The sequence below is a fragment of the Triticum aestivum genome, chromosome 3B (genome assembly GCF_018294505.1).
Source record: "Triticum aestivum cultivar Chinese Spring chromosome 3B, IWGSC CS RefSeq v2.1, whole genome shotgun sequence".
Classification (NCBI taxonomy): Eukaryota; Viridiplantae; Streptophyta; class Magnoliopsida; order Poales; family Poaceae; genus Triticum; species Triticum aestivum.
Window position 1 is genome coordinate 819,954,652 of NC_057801.1, and position 7,962 is coordinate 819,962,613.

Consider the following 7,962-nt stretch of genomic DNA (forward strand, 5'->3'; position numbering starts at 1 on the left):
CTGTACCAAGAGTTCATAGGATGGTGTGCAATTCCTATAACAATCTCGATATAGAATAAGGTAATACTCCAAGGTAGAACAGAACCAAAAGCTGGATTGGCATTTGATCTGCGGAATACAACTACTTTGACCCAATCCTAGATATGGAAGAGGTAATGGAGTTTGTTTCTCCTAGTCATTCCGGAATAGAATGGCTTGACAGACCACAAGAGTCATAGGCATCGATGAACGAACGCACGCATACTCTTGACTATCAATTGATAGACGAGGGTCAGAATGCAACTAAAGAGAACAACTCAAAGGAACATATAACTTTCTGAGTTGTGGATGCATAGATTAGTATGTCGAACCAAGTTCAACATATTTCTTCCGGATAACCCATGCAGAAAGGTAGAACTGGCAGAGTCACGATTTATGAATGGAGAACTCCTCAAGAGTACTCTAATTGTGAATTTTTTTTGATCCAATAAACATCTGCCATAAGTAGTTCATGGTATTTGGAAGAAGAAGATACCACGGACTTCAAGGACTATCGCAAAGGTTACTAATATCCTAAAGGCACTAGCAATTACTATCAACATGAAGTAGGTAGAGTGAATCTCGGGTTCAGAACCCGGGAGTAGAATACCTACTACTAAGTAGCATCACGGGATGCTTCCGAGAATAAAGGCCAGAATCTTCACACTAGGACACAAATCATGGTTAGACCACTAGATGATCCCCTAAGCACTTAGGGTCATAATAATAATTCCAACATATATGTCGAGGCAATAATTACCTCAACACACCGATTAGTGTGGTTAATCTGGCCCATGAGAACATCGGAAACAGAAGGAAGGGATTTGCAAATGCATCGGACTATTTAGAAACCTGGGATGACTCAGACAGCATAACGGCTATAATTGCTCAAAAAGATTTGAGACAATCACAAAAATGGTGGCATAACCACTCAGAAGCACAATATCAAGGTTCCGAGATCAACAATTAACATACGGAAGTAGTAGGAACTGAACTGAGACTTAAATCCAACAATCTTATAAGTCTACTGATTAGTAACACGTGATCCTAATAGAAAGAAGAGATAGCCTAGTTCTTAATCCCCGCAGGAAAGATAAGATGACTTAGATCAGAAGGGCATGAGGTATAAGGAGTAAAAAGAGCCTTACGTTCCATCCCACAATCAATTCCCTTATATAACTAAAGAATTTCTAAACTCAACTTCGACCAGTTTGGCTTGGTAATCCTACAGGCAGTCAAGCTCTGATACCAACGCTGTCAGGACCCCGACTCGATGTCACATCGATCTAGCCGGTAACACCTCATATCACTTTGCAGCCTCACGCACGGTATCCCCACGGGTGTCGCCTTACCTTTGCCCGGGACCGTTTGCGCCTTTTGGCTCACGTATATGATAGTGTCGCTAGCATCCATATGATAAGGAGCCCGGGCTGACATGGCTAGTCATAAACCCAAAGTGGCACAGACTTACAGGGACAGGCATTCATGACCCAGCTTCGAACGTGTCGGTCATCAGCAAGTGGGTCCGGGCTGTAGCACTGGGCTAGCAGGACTCCGGTAAACCGGGCTGTAGCGGGCTAACAGGACTCCGGTACTCAAAGCGTGACATTTCCCCGAAGGGACAGACACAGGAACGAAGAAGGACACATGCCGGCCAGCCTAAGTGTTCCAGAGCAGTAGCAAGCTACCATGGCTCAGCGGTAACACTAGGAGACATTTCCCGGTAAGAGAGGCTACTAAAGATAAACAACTAGATAGTCAGATCCCACACATACCAAGCATTTCAATAACATACACACAATATGCTCGATATGTGCAATACAACATGGTATCACAAAATGACTCTACGACTCAAGTAGTTTATTCAATAGGCTCCGAGGAGCGAGACATTACAAACATGGGTCTCATGACCCAACAATCAGAGCATACAAGTCAAAGCACAAGCGGAAGCTATCATGTCTGAGTACAGACATCTACAAATGAAAAAGGCTGAGAAGCCCGACTATCTATCAGATCCTGCCGGGGCACAAGATCGTAGCTGAGGTAACAAGCTAAATGTCGAAGTCCACGTGGAACTACTAGCGAGACCGAAGTCTCTCTGCAAAAACATAAAATAGGCAAACGTGAGTACAAATGTACCCAGCAAGACTTACATCAGAACTAACTACATATGCATCATTATCAACAAAGGGGTGGTGGGGTTTAACTGCAGCAAGCCAGCTTTGACTCGGTGGCTATCCTAAACTACGACTGCGAGTAACTCTTTTGAGGTGGCGCACACGAGTCCACATATTAACCATATCAATACACCACTATGGATCCGCTCCCGTCTCCCTACGAGAACGCCATCCGTAGCACTCACGCTTATCTTGCGCATTTTAAAGTATCCACTTTCACTTGTCTATGAACTGATATAAGCAATCCAGAAGTACTTTTCCGCGGACACGGCTATTCGAATAGATGATGATAACCCTGCAGGGGTGTACTTCTTCATACATGTTTCCACCACTTAGCGTCTGCACACGACATGTGCTCGGCAGACTTCAAGCGAAAGCCGACGTGGGTGTAGACCACGACCTACCTAAACACTCAAGTCTCTAGTCCAGGTTTATCGCCTATTCGGGTTCCATCCATGAGGAGATCCGGCCGGAGTTTCGCTCACAGCCCCAAACGATGTGAACAGGGTTCCCGAGATACCAAACGGGCATCCGGTACACCGTGCCACGTACCTACCGCATCACAGCCCACCCCTACGGTGAGCGCTGTCCACGGCCTCCAGTAAGCTACAAACACCAGAAACTACTTGCAACTCCTGGACAGAGGACTAGGGTGAATAAGTAGTCGAGCGGGGTCATATTTCAGGGCCCAATGTATGGTAGTAGCTGAGTCATGGATCACAAACACAGAACTCAGTTCCTAAGGACGGCTTCAATGAGACAACCCACCATGTACTCCTACATGGCCTCTCACCGACACCTTTTACCAAATCGTGTTCACACACTTAGCTCACACACAGTAGGACATGTTCACACACCTCTGATTCATTCCCGATGAATCAGACCTGACTCAACTCTAAGCAGTAGAAGGCATGACAAACAAGCATGAATGAGTAGGCACAACAGGGCTCAAACAACTCCTACTCATGCTAGTGGGTTTCATCTATTTACTGTGGCAATGACAGGTCATGCAGAGGATAAAGGGGTTCAACTACCGCAGCATGTAACAGTTGAATCGATGTTGTCCTAATGCAGTAAAAGAGAGCAGGAGCGAGAGAGTGGGATTGTATCGGAATGAACAGGGGGGTTTTGCTTGCCTGGCACTTCTGAAGATAACATTGAGTCTTCATCAGTGTCAACAATCACATCATCGGTATCACGTCTATCGAGAGGGGACAAATACCAGCAACACAGAAAGGAACACAATCAATGCAATGCACAATATGATGCATGATCATGACATGGCAAAATGAATGTGTTTTGAGCTAATGCAACTAGCAACAGATTAAATGAAGTTGGTTTGAATACAAGATTCAAATTTAAACTCCATATGTGATTATTCAAATGCCCTTTATTTGATTTGTGCTAAACAGCAGCTATAAGTTGTTCTAACATGCATGAAAATGGTACAGATGGATTCCTTGAATTTTTCTGATAATTTTTCATATATAATTTATTAAATTTGGAGTTACGGTTAATTTTCTATGAATTTTGGAAGTTTTAGGCATTTTCTGAAATTTATAAATCATTTAGGATTTATTTAAATTCCAGAACAAAAACTGCGTCAGCATGATGTAATAGTGACGTCAGCAGGGTCAACCGAGCGCCCCAGGTCAAACCTGACGTGTGGGGTCCACACGTCAGTGTCTCAGTCAACTAACCAGGTTAGTTAGCCCTAACTAACTTAGTTAGCCGGGCGGGGCCCGCATGTCAGTGGCCTACCTAATTAACTAAGTTAGTTAACACTAACTAACTTAGCACTAACTAAGCAGGCGCCTGGGCCCACACGTCAGGGGGTCAAACCCCGGGTCAAACCCGCCGGAGTTGACCCGCGGCTTGTCGCCGGCGACGCCAGCAACGACGGAGGGCGTCGGAAACGCTCCTTCGGCGACCAAATCGGTGACTGAGGGGCTCTACGCGTAGCGGGGAGTCGCCCGCATCCATCTGTGCAACCGGCAGGGGCTGGGGTGGCTCGAGCTCACCGGAACGGGGCCCGCGGCGGCGACCGGAGTTCGGGCCAGCACGGGCACGGGGCTACGCTTGGCGAGCGAGCGAGCTGAGAGGCTGGGCGGGCTCCTGGGAGATCCACGAGCTCGAGGTCGTGCTCGGACGCGAGTTCGGTGACCTGCAACGACGGCGGCGACATCGCCGGCGGAGCCGAGCTCGCGGCTCCGGTGGAATCGAGGCTACAGGGCGCAATCGAAGGGGAAAAGAGGGAGGGGAGGCGTGGGAGCTCACAGCGGTGCCGTAGGGGTGGTTAGCCGGCTCGGGGACGCGACGATGGTAGTGAATTGACGATGAAGATCCTCGGCGGCCGGCGATGGAAACGGCGATGCCGGCGACGTTGTGGCGCGTCCGTAGTTCCATGGCTTGGTGGGGAGGTCGAAGATGTCGTGACGGAGCTCTCAAGCACGCTGGATGGGCGAGGGAGGGCTGGTGGCCATGGTTACGGCGACGAAGACGGCGAGCTCCGCTCGGTGGTGTGCGCGGGAGGGAAGCAGAGGAGGGAACGGGGCCCAGGGGAGGAGAGGGAGGGCTGGACGGCTCCGGGCGGCTGCGTGGCGTCTCCACGCATGGATAGGCTCGAAGGGGGAGGCCTCCAGCGCGAAGCAGGAGGTGGCCGGCGTCGACGCGCGCCACGCCTCGCCTCTGCTCGTCCTCCTGGCAGAGGAGGAAGAGGACAAAGGAGGAGGAGGTGGGCTGGGCCGGCTGGGGGAACTGGGCCGGCTCTGGTGGCTGCGCGGGTAAGGCCAGGTAAGTGGCCCGGGTGGCCTCTCTCCCCTTTTTTTTCTATTTTGTTTCTCTTTTCTATTTCTGTAGTTTTGTTTCTGATTTAGTTTATAGCCCAAATCATTTTAATAAATCCTGCAAATAATTGTGGCCATTAAATGAATTATTACAGAGGCCCTTAACTATTTTCAGAATTGTTGGAGCATTTAAAAATATTAATAGTATTTAAATGCCCCAATTCAAATACAATATGGATTATTCAAAAATCCATAATGGCCCAAAAATATTGGCATCATTTTTGGTAGAGGTTTTTCACCTTTGTCAAAAATCATGAACATTTTTGAAAGCCATTTGGACTTGCTTGAAAGTATTTTAGGTGAACCTAGTGAATTCCTTTAATGCTAGGGTTTGAGCAATCCCCATTTCAAGTTCATTCAAAAGTTAAACATGATGCACACATGAGGCTAGGCTATAGCAATGCCAGAAGCTAGGGATGTGACAATAGAACTCTTGGACAGCATTAAGGCCTACTTGAATAAGAGTTTTTCAATGAAGGACCTTGGAGAAGCTGCTTATATATTAGGCATCAAGATCTATAGAGATAGATCAAGACGCCTCATAGGTCTTTCGCAAAGCACATACCTTGATAAGATATTGAAGAAGTTCAATATGGAACAGTCTAAGAAGGGATTCTTACCTGTGTTACAAGGTGTGAAATTGAGCTCAGCTCAATGTCCGACCACGGCAGAAGATATAGAAGAGATGAGTGTCATCCCCTATGCCTCAGCCATAGGTTCTATTATGTATGCCATGCTGTGTACCAGACCTGATGTAAACCTTGCCGTAAGTTTGGTAGGAAGGTACCAAAGTAATCCCGGCAAGGAACACTGGACAGCGGTCAAGAATATCCTGAAGTACCTGAAGAGGACTAAGGAAATGTTTCTCGTTTATGGAGGTGACGAAGAGCTCGTCGTAAAGGGTTACGTCGACGCTAGCTTCGACACAGATCTGGATGACTCTAAGTCACAAACCGGATACGTGTATATTTTGAATGATGGGGCAGTAAGCTGGTGCAGTTGCAAGCAAAGCGTCATGGCGGGATCTACATGTGAAGCGGATTACATGGCAGCCTCGGAGGCAGCACATGAAGCAATTTGGGTGAAGGAGTTCATCACCGACCTCGGAGTCATACCCAATGCGTCAGGGCCAATCAAACTCTTCTGTGACAACACTGGAGCTATTGCACTTGCCAAGGAGCCCAGGTTTCACAAGAAGACCAGGCACATCAAGCGTCGCTTCAACTCCATTCGTGAAAATGTTCAAGAAATTTGTAAAGTGCACACGGATCTGAATGTCGCAGATCCGTTGACTAAACCTCTCCCTAAGGCAAAGCATGATCAGCACCAGAACTCTATGGGTGTTCGATTCATCACAATGTAACTAGATTATTGACTCTAGTGCAAGTGGGAGACTGTTGGAAATATGCCCTAGAGGCAATAATAAAAGCATCATTATTATATTTCCTTGTTCATGATAATTGTCTTTATTCGTGCTATAATTGTGTTATCCGGAAATCGTAATACATGTGTGAATAACAGACACCAACATGTCCCTAGTAAGCCTCTAGTTGACTAGATCGTTGATCAATAGATAGTCATGGTTTCCTGACTATGGGCATTGGATGTCATTGATAACAAGATCACATCATTGGGAGAATGATGTGATGGACAAGACCCAATCCTAAACATAGCATAAGATCGTATAGTTCGTTTGCTAGAGTTTTCCAATGTCAAGTATCTTTTCCTTAGACCATGAGGTCGTGTAACTCCCGGATACCGTAGGAGTGCTTTGGGTGTGCCAAACGTCACAATGTAACTGGGTGACTATAAAGGCATACTACGGGTATCTCCGAAAGTGTCTGTTGGGTTGACACGGATCGAGACTGGGATTTGTCACTCCGCTTGACGGAGAGGTATCACCGGGCCCACTCGGTAATGCATCATCATAATGAGCTCAATGTGACCAAGTGTTTGGTCACGGGATCATGCATTACGGTACGAGTAAAGTGACTTGCCGGTAACGAGATTGAACGAGGTATTGGGATACCGACGATCAAATCTCGGGCAAGTAAAATACCGATTGACAAAGGGAATCGTATACGGGATTAATTGAATCCTCGACATCGTGGTTCATCCGATGAGATCATCGTGGAGCATGTGGGAGCCAACATGGGTATCCAGATCCCGCTGTTGGTTATTGCCCGAGAGCCGTCTCGGTCATGTCTGCATGTCTCCCGAACCCGTAGGGTCTACACACGTAAGGTTCGGTGACGCTAGGGTTGTAGGAATATGTATGTGCAGTAACCCGAATGTTGTTCGGAGTCCCGGATGAGATCCTGGACGTCACGAGGAGTTCCGGAATGGTCCGGAGGTAAAGAATTATATATAGGAAGTGCTGTTTTGGCCATCGGGACAAATTTCGGGGTTATCGGTATTGTACCGGGACCACCGGAGGGGTCCCGGGGGTCCACCAGGTGGGGCCACCTGCCCCAGGGGGCCACATGGGCCTTAGGGGGTGCACCTTGGCCTACATGGGCCAAGGGGAACCAGCCCCAAGGGGCCCATGCGCCTAGGGTTCCAAAAGGGAGGAGTCCCAGTGGTGGAAGGCACCTCCTAGATGGCTTGGGGGGAGGGAAACCTCCCTGGCCGCCGCCCCCCTTGGGAGATCAGATCTCCCAGGGCCGGCGCCCCCCCCCCCAGAGGCCTATATAAAGGGGGGAGGGGAGGGGGGCAGCCGCACCCTTTGCTTTGGCGCCTCCCTCTCCCTCTCCAACACCTCCTCCTCCTCCATAGAGCTCGGCGAAGCCCTGCCGGAGTACTGCAGCTCCACCATCACCACGCCGTCGTGCTGCTGCTGGAGCCATCTTCCTCAACCTCTCCTTTCCCCTTGCTGGATCAAGAAGAAGGAGACGTTACGCTGACCGTACGTGTGTTGAACG